General features: G+C 39.2%; 1 protein-coding gene across 1 annotated transcript in view; it reads right to left on the bottom strand.

The window, feature by feature from the left end:
- Positions 1-8,015, bottom strand: part of LOC138042514 (QRFP-like peptide receptor) — a 23,199-nt gene extending 15,184 nt beyond the window's left edge. Inside the window, exon 1 of the mRNA XM_068888423.1 lies at positions 7,492-8,015. The gene's annotated coding sequence lies outside the window, so the exon portion shown is untranslated. The remainder of the gene's footprint in view (positions 1-7,491) is intronic.
- Positions 8,016-12,500: the final 4,485 nt, after the last annotated feature.

The following is a 12,500-nucleotide window of genomic DNA, read 5'->3' as shown; positions in this document are numbered from 1 at the left end:
ACCTAGACCGCAACTCAGACGTAACAAATCTTCGAGAGTAGGAGATTCTAATAGTCATTTTTACCTTATTACCCGCAGGACTCCTAAACACAAAAAAGACTTGTCAGTTCTATTGTGTAGTCAGGATCAATCTGTTACTAAGCATTCAACAAAACTGAATCAACAAAATGAGAGTTATTGTCTAACAAGAGAAAAGCTATTGATATCAGGAGACATTAAATCGAACCCAGGCCCTGTTGCTCACGGAACGTGTACACGTGCAGTACTGAGAAATCCTTCTATAACACTGTTGCAGGCTCGATTTGCTCAGAAAGGATTGAAGACACTAGAATGTACCTCAGATGGTTCATGCGTCTTTTCTTCTGTTACCCACCAGTTATGCAATGATCCTTCCTATCACATGAACGTGCATGCTGCTGGAGTCGAATATGTCAGAAACAACCGTCAACAATTTATTGGACCCATTACAGAGCAATTGTGGGTGTGTTGTCACATTAACATACATGGTGTGATGCACTTATTGTGCAAGCAGTTTCCGATGTATTAAATGTTGCAATACATATAAATGAATCCATTGAGGGGTGGGCACCACTAACTGTTATCAGTCCTATAAGCGGACAACAGGGAACTACTGTTATTAACATTGGACATCTAGATGAAAGAAACTATGTGTTTCAGCAGTTCAGTTAGATTATTATAATGACAGTATTTCAGGTTATGAAATCAGCAGTGTTACCAATGTCAACAATTTTTCAGAGGTAATAATCGATTAATAAACCATGGCCAAAAATGATGTGAGTGTCAGTAATAATTTCTACAAAGCAGTGGCAAAAAGAGGTTATATGAGAGAATCTATCAAACGGAAGAGACAAAATAAAGAGTTCGGATCAGGGAAAAGAAAAACAATGCAAAACACCAAAAAGATCTGAAAATATTGAAGCAGCAAGGGAATATGAAAAGCAAACACTTCACAAGGGTAAAGTTTCCAATCCAGAACATATCAGAGAACTAAACAGAAAAGCACAGAACCATTTAAGGAAAGCTATGCAGAGGTCAAGGCTAAACCAAGCTGAAATTTGTCAAGGTCAAGACTCTATTGTAGACATTCCATGTCAAAAGTAATTTAGTCTTTTCGTCATAAGATAACACATGGCCCTGAATATATATGCACTTGCTGTGATCACTTATGGTTTAGACCATCTGTCTCTAAGGGCGCTTTCCTTTTGTCAGAACAGCCCGGCCAGACCCATCAGTTTGCAAAGAAAATGCAACAATTTGAAGGAACACTCGCATGATAACCCCTCGCATTCTTCCGAGGATTGTATATCATCCTCAAAGAGTGTTAATTTGAAGGCGGTGTAAAGTTAGTCCTTCCAAATGCCTGGTGTGGCCGGTCAGTTCTGTGAAATGGAAAGCGCCCTAAGTGTAACAGTATCAAATATAGTGATAAATATTCGCAGGGTTTGTTGGAGGAATGCCGTATAACTGGCACAAAAAGTGTTAATAAATACTGAATGGATCTGCTCTACTTGCCTAACCTGATGACATCAACAATATGACCTGGCAACAAAAATCAGACCTTATTCAAAATTACCCTGTCATCTGTACTAGGAACTTTGAACACATGGTACAGCTCTTTATAGAGGATGGTTAAAGAGTAATCTTATGCCTATTGGAGAAATGGTAGACTTATTTTACAGGGTTGAATGCTGAAGTTCAGCAAAGGGGATCACACTGGAAACGTTGAAAATGTACAGGCGTATGTAAATCTAAATTCACAGCTTGTAAATTACAATCTACATGTTTTGTAAAATATATTTAACATGTTTTTGTTTCGTAAATAAAATTTACATGATATTTACATCTTTTGTTGGTTCTGTAAATTCATTGGAAATTGGAACTACAGGATCCTTTGGAAGAGTTACATTTGAACAAAACATGTAAATAACATGGAAATATTTTAAAGAAATTTACAGTACTCTGTTTGTAAATTTCATGTAAATTGCTGGGACGAATCATGCCATAACGAGCCGCACGCGCTCTTAGCAACCAAAAAACGGCTGGGGCATCCAGCTGAGAAGCCGGAGTCAACTCTGGTTTCTCAGCTGGACGCCCAGTTCCTTGCAACATTTCATTCCCATTGTATCTATCATCGCAAATCTTTTGAGGCGTGCGATTTCACGGAATCATGTCATCATCTGAGGGCGCTAAGTTAATAATTAAAGGAACGGTATAAAATAGTAAGATGTACCCTGCCGCCAGCCCTTAAAATAGCGATGCGAAAAAGCACTCTCCGTGTTCCAGTAACACAATTACAAAGGATTCTGACGATATATTTTATATATGTCGGGAAAATCCAAGAGAATCAGCGGTTCCACCGTTTCCTGAAAATTCAGAATATTTTTTAAGTGAAGAAAGACTCTCAGGCAAGGCGTCCTTTCCACGAATTTTTCTCGATTAAAGGAAAATACGTTCAATTTGATGTGGATTCTAAAACTTTAGAATAGGTCGAGAATTAACCCCCAACAACGTGATGAAAGTGTATTATTAGCTGTAGTAGTATTTTAATTCAGTAAAACTCTCCCTGCTTGCAAGCGGGATTCCTGAATAAAAATTTCAACTTTGAATATTGTTGCTTTGGCTATATATTGGAGATTTGCAAACAATTTTCATTTTGCTTGGAACGACTATGGCAAAATGTAATTGCAACTAAAAGGTTTCCTTCTAGTGTACCCAACATGAGGTGCAATGACATGTTAAGTATGATATCGGTTAATATTGCTGCTAAATTCACTTTAGAATTATTTTTGAGCAACTGAAATACATTTCTAAACTTTCAGAGACGTCTTGCATTGCGTTTATTCGTCAGTCTTAATATATTTGCCTCTATGGATCTCTTGAATGGCAATTTTAACAACTTAATTTTGAAAACACACCAGAAATCTTCGTATTTCCTGTTGGACGCGAACCCACGCGAAAACATTATGTAACTATTTAGTCGGAAGAGAAAACCGTTTGGAAATTTATTGCTATCTTTTTTCCTCCATTTTTAAAATATTTCAACACACGAATTCAAACCAAGATGTATATCCATTAGCCGGCGAATTTCCACTCATCTGACTCATGATCAAACATTGAAATTTCCAACGGTATTTCCCTGGTAGCACCGTTGACTCACAGGAGAATCTCGCTTGGTGGCATAGAAACGCACTATGTAGTCAAAACATTCGTCGGTTTTACTGGCCTGAAAAAGAATATTTTTTATCGAGGGAGATCTGATTTTAATATACCCGATGGCAGCCCTATTGAAGTCACATGGCAAGGCGTCGACCAATCAGACATTTGTCGCCAGTGAAAGCGTGTGTCACCGTGCTTTTTGCTTTTACGTTGGGCAAGGCCCCAAGAAGTCAAAGGACAGAAGCTTCGAGAAACCGCCTCAGTAATTGAAGTCAGAAGTTGACCAGTGAAGAACCAAACAATGGAAATCACTGGTTCTTAATAGCTGGAAGAATTGGAGTTAGTTAGCCAGCAAATCGAAAGTCATAAATATCTTACATTGAGCTAAATGCGTTAAGGACAACATCATAAAATGATCGTGTTTCCGAAGCTGTTCCTGAGCAGGAACTGACATATCGCTGGCTAAACTGAAGAGGAAATATGCGCACTAAGGTGAAATGTTCGAAGCAATCATTCAAGGTCGGTCCGTGGGTCTTCCGTCCATTTGATTTCCATGAAAAATGGAAAATGAAAAAATGGATTTTGTATTTTTAATGTTTCATTTGTTTTTACCAAGGAACGTTGAGAATAAAATTCCAACAAACACAAACATGAAAATCATGGTTTCTTATTGAATGAAAATTAAAAATGACAATACAAATCTTTAATTTTTATTTGCAAAGGAAGAAAGAAGAATTGAATAGCAGGCAATCGATTTGAAATTATTCTTTTTCAGAACCTTTCCAATCGGGGTCTAATTCTTTGATTTTTCAAGGAAGGGGCTTTCAAGATGGAGGAAATGATCCATGCAGTAAATATCCGATCAATTTTCAATTTTCCTCTGTCGAGGATCAAATAAAAATGAAAAATTGACAAACCCTTCCGCACCATTGGACGGACAAGTCGAGACCGCAACTGATAGGGCTGGGGTTGGGAGAAGTCACGCAACCCTTGGAGGGGAGGGGAGGGGAGTTGAGTTATGGCGGCTACAAGGCTCTACTAGGAGTCATATTTTTATTTCCTCGCCACAAATGTGAAACCTATATGGTTCCCTGCATGTTCAGACGTTTTCAACGACTTGGACCTCCACTAGGCTGCCTTTTGAAAGGCCAAAAATTCACATGCGCCAGGTACGTGATATTTGCATTTGCTCGAAGTAGTATTTGTATGAATCGAAATACATCAAATAAAGCAACTTTTCCAGAATGGGACGACAACAAAAAGTTTGAAATCGCAGGAAAATTAACGCTACCGAGGCGAAATTATGGTTTTCAGTCAAGTTTGCCCCTTGAATAAGCTTATAAATCAGCGCTCTTTCTTTCCAAACTCGTGGGTTTTTATTTTTCATTTGTTTTCAAGAATACATTTTCACATGTATAAATTAAGCTGTTCAAAGCACTGAATTTAAACACATCATGGATCACACTCTCACAAGCTTAGCTGGTAAAATTATAATTGTGTCACATACATTTTCCTTTTATCTTATAGGAATAACCTGAGCAGTACTCAATAATAAGGGACATGAGGATAAAGTCAAACAAGCGGCTGAAATTTGAAGCTATGAGCAATACTCATAAGTGAGGTCTCGGAATAACTGAATTGCATTTTGGAACAATGGTGGATTTCCATTTACTACATTTTCAAACACAGTGAGAAAATCAGGAAAATGTGAATGGAAGTGTTTCCTTCTTGCTGAACTTTGGCAGGGCAACCCTAAAATCTGGAATCCAGAATCCGAAATCACAGGTCATTGTTTTACCAATACAGAGAGTAAAAACTATCCTAAACATTCATAAAAGCTAACCTTAGGCCTAAAAACGTTTGTTTAGGCCTAATTAGGCCTAAGGTTAGCTTTTATGAATGTTTAGGATATTTTTTACTCTCTGTATTGGTAAAACAATGACTTGTGATTCCGGATTCCGGATTCCGGGTTTTAGGGTTGCCCACTTTGGCATCCATCACAAGACAATGGGTCTATACCAAATTCTGGCCAGGTTGTCAATTGCCCCCACTTCCTTCAAATAACTGAACAGCCACCGCTGTTGTTGGAACAACATCTGGTGTCACCTTCACTCTCTTGTCCATAGCTGCTTGCATATTGTTTGGATGTACTCTCTGTTCTATTGTAGTGCAGACAGAATATGAACATACTGGTAGCTAGTGATTTAAGAACGTGGTGATAGAGTGATTTTACTTGACCCGTGAAACAGAGAATAATAGTTATTGTGTAACACTACCTCCTAATTAGCCCTATTGTTTTTCTGTTACTCAGACTATTTACACGAAACACCCCACGATCTTTTGTAAAAATTTCTGACGTTTAGACTAATAAACGAAGAAAAGTATTACAATAACAGTCGTATAATTTATCTCTTCAGTTGTGTCATTATTGTGTGTTCTGTTTTTGTGTCAGTTTTTTCATCCTCAATCTTGTATACACCATGTGATAGGGACTTTTACAGACATATAGTGTGTAATATTCCACTATATATTTCATGGATCAAGTAAAATCACTCTATCACCATGTTCTTAAATCACTAGCTACCGGTATGTTCATATTCTCTCTGCATTACAATAGAACAGAGAGTACATCCAAACAACATGCAAGCAGCTATGGACAAGACAGTGAAGGTGACACCAGATGTTGTTCCAACAACAGCGGTGGCTGTTCAGTTATTTGAAGGAAGTGGGGGGCAATTGACAACCTGGCCAGAATTTGGTATAGACCCATTGTCTTGTGATGGATGCCAAAGTTCAGCAAGAAGGAAACACTTCCATTCACATTTTCCTGATTTTCTCACTGTGTTTGAAAATGTAGTAAATGGAAATCCACCATTGTTCCAAAATGCAATTCAGTTATTCCGAGACCTCACTTATGAGTATTGCTCATAGCTTCAAATTTCAGCCGCTTGTTTGACTTTATCCTCATGTTTTACTTTATCCTCCGTGAAATCACATCCCTTATTATTGAGTACTGCTCAGGTTATTCATATAAGATAAAAGGAAAATGTATGTGACACAATTATAATTTTACCAGCTAAGCTTGTGAGAGTGTGATCCATGATGTGTTTAAATTCAGTGCTTTGAACAGCTTAATTTATACATGTGAAAATGTATTCTTGAAAATAAATGAAAAATAAAAACCCACGAGTTTGGAAAGAAAGAGCGCTGATTTATAAGCTTATTCAAGGGGCAAACTTGACTGAAAACCATAATTTCGCCTCGGTAGCGTTAATTTTCCTGCGATTTCAAACTTTTTGTTGTCGTCTCATTCTGGAAAAGTTGCTTTATTTGATGTATTTCGATTCATACAAATACTACTTCGAGCAAATGCAAATATCACGTACCAGGCGCATGTGAATTTTTGGCCTTTCAAAAGGCAGCCTAGTGGAGGTCCAAGTCGTTGAAAACGTCTGAACATGCAGGGAACCATATAGGTTTCACATTTGTGGCGAGGAAATAAAAATATGACTCCTAGTAGAGCCTTGTAGCCGCCATAACTCAACTCCCCTCCCCTCCCCTCCAAGGGTTGCGTGACTTCTCCCAACCCCAGCCCTGTCAGTTGCGATCTCGACTTGTCCGTCCCATGGTGCGGAAGAGTTTGTCAATTTTTCATTTTTATTTGATCATCGACAGAGGAAAATTGAAAATTGATCGGATATTTACTGCATGGATCATTTCCTCCATCTTGAAAGCCCCTTCCTTGAAAAATCAAAGAATTAGACCCCGATTGGAAAGGTTCTGAAAAAGAATAATTTCAAATCGATTGGCTGCTATTCAATTCTTCTTTCTTCCTTTGCAAATAAAAATTAAAGATTTGTATTGTCATTTTTAATTTTCATTCAATAAGAAACCATGATTTTCATGTTTGTGTTTGTTGGAATTTTATTCTCAACGTTCCTTGGTAAAAACAAATGAAACATTAAAAATACAAAATCCATTTTTTCATTTTCCATTTTTCATGGAAATCAAATGGACGGAAGACCCACGGACCAAGGTCCATTCATGTCACACCATTTCACCTTTGTAGAAAGGGGGGAAAAGCTAAACTGCAGGATATACCCAGCCACTTATTTGTATGCGAATGGCGTTTATTGTTACATGCGTCGTAATTCAAGCGATGCCGCTACAACTTAAACAAAAAGAAATTGGGATGTGCATTTTAGAGAGCGACTGATCCAAAACAGTGAAAAAATGCCAGACGTTAAGTAGTACTACGTTTAAAGATTACGTGTTGTAATCAAAGGTGTCATGAAAAATGGTTTGAGCATTTACCTGATGTTAGATGAGGAGACGTCGTTATTTCTTTGATCTTTGAAATAAGATAACCTACCGGTCAGTATAAAATGCAGACTACAAACCCGACTACAGACTGCAGGTTCCAGATTGCAGATTGGGTTTAAAATGCAAACTAGGTACAAAATGCAAACTGCCGACTGGGTCCAAAACTGACTAATGTTTTGACTGCATAGTGCGTTTCTATGCCAGCGAGATTCTCTTTTGAGTTAACGGTGCTACCAGGGAAATATCTTAGGAAATTTCAAGGTCAACGCGAGTCTCGGTTGCTGAGACAGTGTTTGAGTGGAAATTCGTTCGTGGAGCTTGGCCGGCTAATGGATTAACATCTTGGTTTGAATTCATGTGTTGAAAATATCAGTTAAAAATGGAGCAAAAAACACACCAATAAATCTCCAAACGGTTTTCTCTTCCAACAAAGGCCCCGTCCACACGTATCCGGATATTTTTGAATCCGTAACTTTTTGTTCCCAGATTCAAAAATATTTCCATCCACACGTAGCGTATTCAAATCGAATTTGCCCGTGCACACGAATCCGAAACGTTTCCGGATTCTCATGGCTCTCGATAGGTGTAGGTCTGCATGACGTCTATTCGGCGATAGATTTAGATTTCGCAAGAATGTGAAAAGACGGACCGGCGCCACCCTCCTAGCGAATTTGGACCCCGGGTGACTAAATCCCGTAACGGATTTAGTCCCCTATCGCGGATTTGGACCCTTCCATATTACACTTGCATGATAACCCCTCTTATCAATGTCTTCCGGAGGATTATGTATCATCCTAGAAGAGAGTTAATTTGAAGGCGGTGTAAAGTTAGTCCTTCCAAATGCCTGGTTTGGCCGGTCAGTTCTGTCAAATGGAAAGCGCTCTAAGTGTAACAGAATCAAATATAGTGATAAATATTCGCAAAGTTTGTTGGAGGAATGTATTGACTGAATGCATAAATGGCGGCCAAAAATGTTTTCTTTTGTTCATGTGCTAATGAGACTCACTAGGCTGACTCTCAAGAAACCTTTCTTTTGTATTTTGTCCATGCAAACGAGGCTAGTGAGGCTAATTAGCACATAAACAAAAGTATATGTTTTTGGCCGCCATTTATGCATTCGATCTATAACTGGCACAAAAAGTGTTAATAAATACTGAATTGATCTGCTCTACTTGCCTAACCTGATGACATCAACAATATGACCTGGCATCTGTACTAGGAACTTTGAACACATGGTACAGCTCTTTATAGAGGATGTTGTCAAAGAGTAATCTTATGCCTATTGGAGAAATGGTAGACTTTTTTTACAGGGTTGAATTCCAGGAAAGGGGATCATGATCACCTCACATTCTCTGCATTATTTTGGGTATCGAGTTGCATATGAGAGCACCCCGTGATGTTACACAATTATCCAGCTGTTATATCACACTGACTAGTACATAAAGAAAACTTCAGCCTGCCAATTTTAAACAATCGCGGAAACTTTCATATCCACGAGAAACGACAGTGGCACTTTGATTTAAATTAGGTCTGGGAGGACGGAGGAAATTCTTTGCGGAAACTTAACTCTTCACAGATTTGCCTTGAGGAAACGTATGCTCTGTTGAGGATTCTATTGCTTAAGCTTCAAAAACCTCCTTGTAGAGATTAGCAACAACGGCGGAAACCGGGCTCCCCATGGCAGCACCTTCTCTCTATTCGCAGATCAATACATTATACTACAAATACGTAGATCTTAATACGAAATCTAAGAGGTCCGTAACGTGGGCAGGTGTCAGTGTCCTGCGATCAGCAAGGCATTGGTCGCTCATCCTTTCATCCTTTTAGAGAAGAAACTAACCTGTATTGCTGATATCAATTGACTCTGAGTATGTTCCCCAGTCTCTAACAAACTTCCTGGAATTCTTCAGTTTGGTGTAAAACTAGAGATATGGAATTCACCAATAATAGATACTATTATGCCTCCAATTCCCAATTACGTTACCCGAACTCGTGATAGCCTTTTTAACATAATAGCTGAGCAGAACTTGAGCCAGGGACAAAAGAACAGTCATTAATGAGGCAAAAGAACCTAAGAGGCCTGCGTCAGCTACAAACCTACACATGTATAATGTCATATTTGGTTCTTTTTCCCATTTGTCTCAAAACTATCTCGATGTTTATCAAAGCCATCGAAGTTTATGCCATTCATGTTTAATGTCCAGGATCCGGACAACCCCTTCAAGTTATTAAACCATATGCTGCATTCGAAGGAAAGAAATTAAAATCCTCAGCGAAAAATTTTGAAAGCTAAAACTTCGAGCGTTAGTCCTTCATCAGAACCCACTTGCCTATTTCTCGATGTGCACGTTTTCACAATCTCTTTTTGTTGAATTAACTTCATATCCCAAAAGCGCTCAGGCACACGAGAGTGCGAGGACTTCTACCTTGCTGAACCACAAAAGATATACAACAATGCAATAATCTACGGCTAAACATGATTATTATCTTTGTTGTATATCCCAGGAGCACTCAGGCACATTTCAGTGCCAGGACTCCTACCTGGCTGAACCAGAAAGGATATACAACAATGCTTAAATCTATGAATCAAGATTATTAGTGTCTATAACAAAAATAATTGTTGTATATAACAAGCAAATTCATTGATTTAAAAAAAGATGGTTTAAATCTGTGTGTTGTTATACCTTAAGCTCCAACTGATAACTCTAACCTTCAAAGGAACAAATGTTACCTGGATCATTTCTTCACAGAATGTGATCTGATTTAAAAGGTAGGTCTCAACAACATCTCTATTCTTGAAGAAATTTATCATGTTCTGGTCTGGCAGGTATCTGACCATAATGTCTTCTATATTGTCTAAAAACCTGCGCTGGCAGTTGACCCTGAGAGCCAAAAGTAATGAGCTGTGGAAAAGCTCAAACTTTTATAGTCTATATATTTGGATGTGAAAGCTTAAGAAATGGTAAGGTGAATATGGGACATTCGACTGATCTCTGATGGGATAGTTTTAACCACTAATATTTATCCAATCTTTAAGAAAAAAAAACCAGATGAACAAGAACTTAACAACACACATTGTGTGTACCCCTGTTCGCCCAAGCTTAGTCAGGTTTAGCATAGTTTGCCATCCTTGATCTGGAATCCTGGACTGTAGTTTGAAGTAAAGCAAAGTCCAATCGGAGACACGGAGGGACTGAAAAAATTCAGGGGCACTATCCCTAAGCATGGTCTCGAAAGCTTGCTTTGGCCCATTTTTTGTGGTCACTTGGTTCGCAATGTCGTTCAGCATTTTAGACAGTTCGGGTTTACTAACATGATCTGCTACAGCTTATGCCAGCGGCAGCTGGTAATTCTCCCGAACATCGCTGATAAAAGTCCACATGTCGTCTGGTTCCTCAGAAATTTTCTCTGGTTCCTCTTAAATTTTCTCTGAAATACCGCGCGCGCGCGGTATTTTTGGCTTCTTCACGAAGCGATTTAAGCTGTTCGAGAGCTTCTTCAAGGCCAGTTTTGAGCTTCATGTTTTCTTTTTGTAACCTCTCGAGCTCAAAAAGTTTTGACGATTCCAGGCTAGGAGTGGAACCTGAAAACTCAAGATGATCGTCTGTTCGCTGGGCGGAACTGTCGGTGAATTTACATACTGCTCACGCTCGGCCCAAATATCGATCTTTAGCTCATTAATTGCGTCGATTAGCCGCTTGTAGCAGCTAACTTCGCTAGATTTTATGGTCCTTCGAGTTACCGCACAGACAACTCCAAACAGAGAAGCCACAGCGACAGACTCTCCTCTACTACTCCTTCGATCCATGGCCAAGACTGTGAGATCTTTTACATCAACAAGCTTGACGAGGGCAAATTCGGACGAGAAATTCTGCACTAATGGGGATCTCGACAAGAATTTGCTGGGCTGACAACCTCATATCGTCGAATTTAGTACAAACCACTGTTTCTCTGGGTCGCTAACTAGATTGACACGACGGATATCAAACGCTTCAGAGAAGGCCTCCATGACTTCGCTGAAGACAAGGGAAACAGGGGAATTTCCCGCGCTGCTCAAGGTTAATGTGAAATCCAAGCTCCGGAAATGTCAATACATTAAATCCCACCCACATTAAAACCAGGTACCTTTCAGTGTTAATTGCTTGTGAAAACTCTACAGGGCTTAATATAAACCACAACACAACCACAAGGATGATGATTTGTCCTGACCATGAATATGACGTCACTCCTTAGCAACCGTGTGAGTCGCACTTTTTAACTTCCGGTTATCTCTGGCTCGTTGTGCCAGCAAATCCTGAAAAATTCGTTATAAAAACCTGCGATAAAATAGTTGTAAACATCCTAAGGGCTAAAAAGCTTTTTAAAAGTTTAAAAACGACGACATTTGGACGCTACCTAACGCCATTGTGAAGTCAAATGAAAAAAAAATTGATGATAAAATACTTGAGGCACATTTGCGAGTTACAAAAATGGATTACAAGTTAAACAAAAAGCTCAGCACAAACGGAATCTGCTTGAGTATTTAAAGAAGGCTTGAGGTTTCTAATGAGTAGCATGTCCAAAACCAAACAATCGATTTCTTTTGCTCAGCAATGTGAAGTGGTCTGCCAAAGATAATCTGCATTGCACAGATCACATGAAGCAAGGATACCTAAACTTCGAGCCAGGATTCGAGCTAGGATCCGAGCCGGGATTCGAGCTAGGATCCGAGCCAGGATTCCAGCCAGGACGCCAGCTAAGATAAGCGTTCTCCGCTATTTATTCTCGAATCCCTCGGTTAGGTTAGGTCTCGAATCGGTTAGGTTAGGTCTAGGTAGGTTAGTTCTAGTCTAGTTTAGTCTAGTTAGGGTTAGGGTAGGTCTCGATTAGGTTAGGTTAGGTCTCGGTTAGGTCTCGAATCCTGGCTCGGATCCTAGCTCGGATCCTGGCTCGAATCCTGGCTCGGATCCTGGCTTTATCCTTAGTTTATCTCAAATGAAGCATGAATTCTGCAACCGAAA

This window comes from Montipora capricornis, chromosome 3 (assembly GCF_036669925.1).
Source record: "Montipora capricornis isolate CH-2021 chromosome 3, ASM3666992v2, whole genome shotgun sequence".
Taxonomy (NCBI): domain Eukaryota; kingdom Metazoa; phylum Cnidaria; class Anthozoa; order Scleractinia; family Acroporidae; genus Montipora; species Montipora capricornis.
Note: the sequence above shows the minus strand (reverse complement) of the source record. Positions and strands in the feature narration are given on the sequence as shown.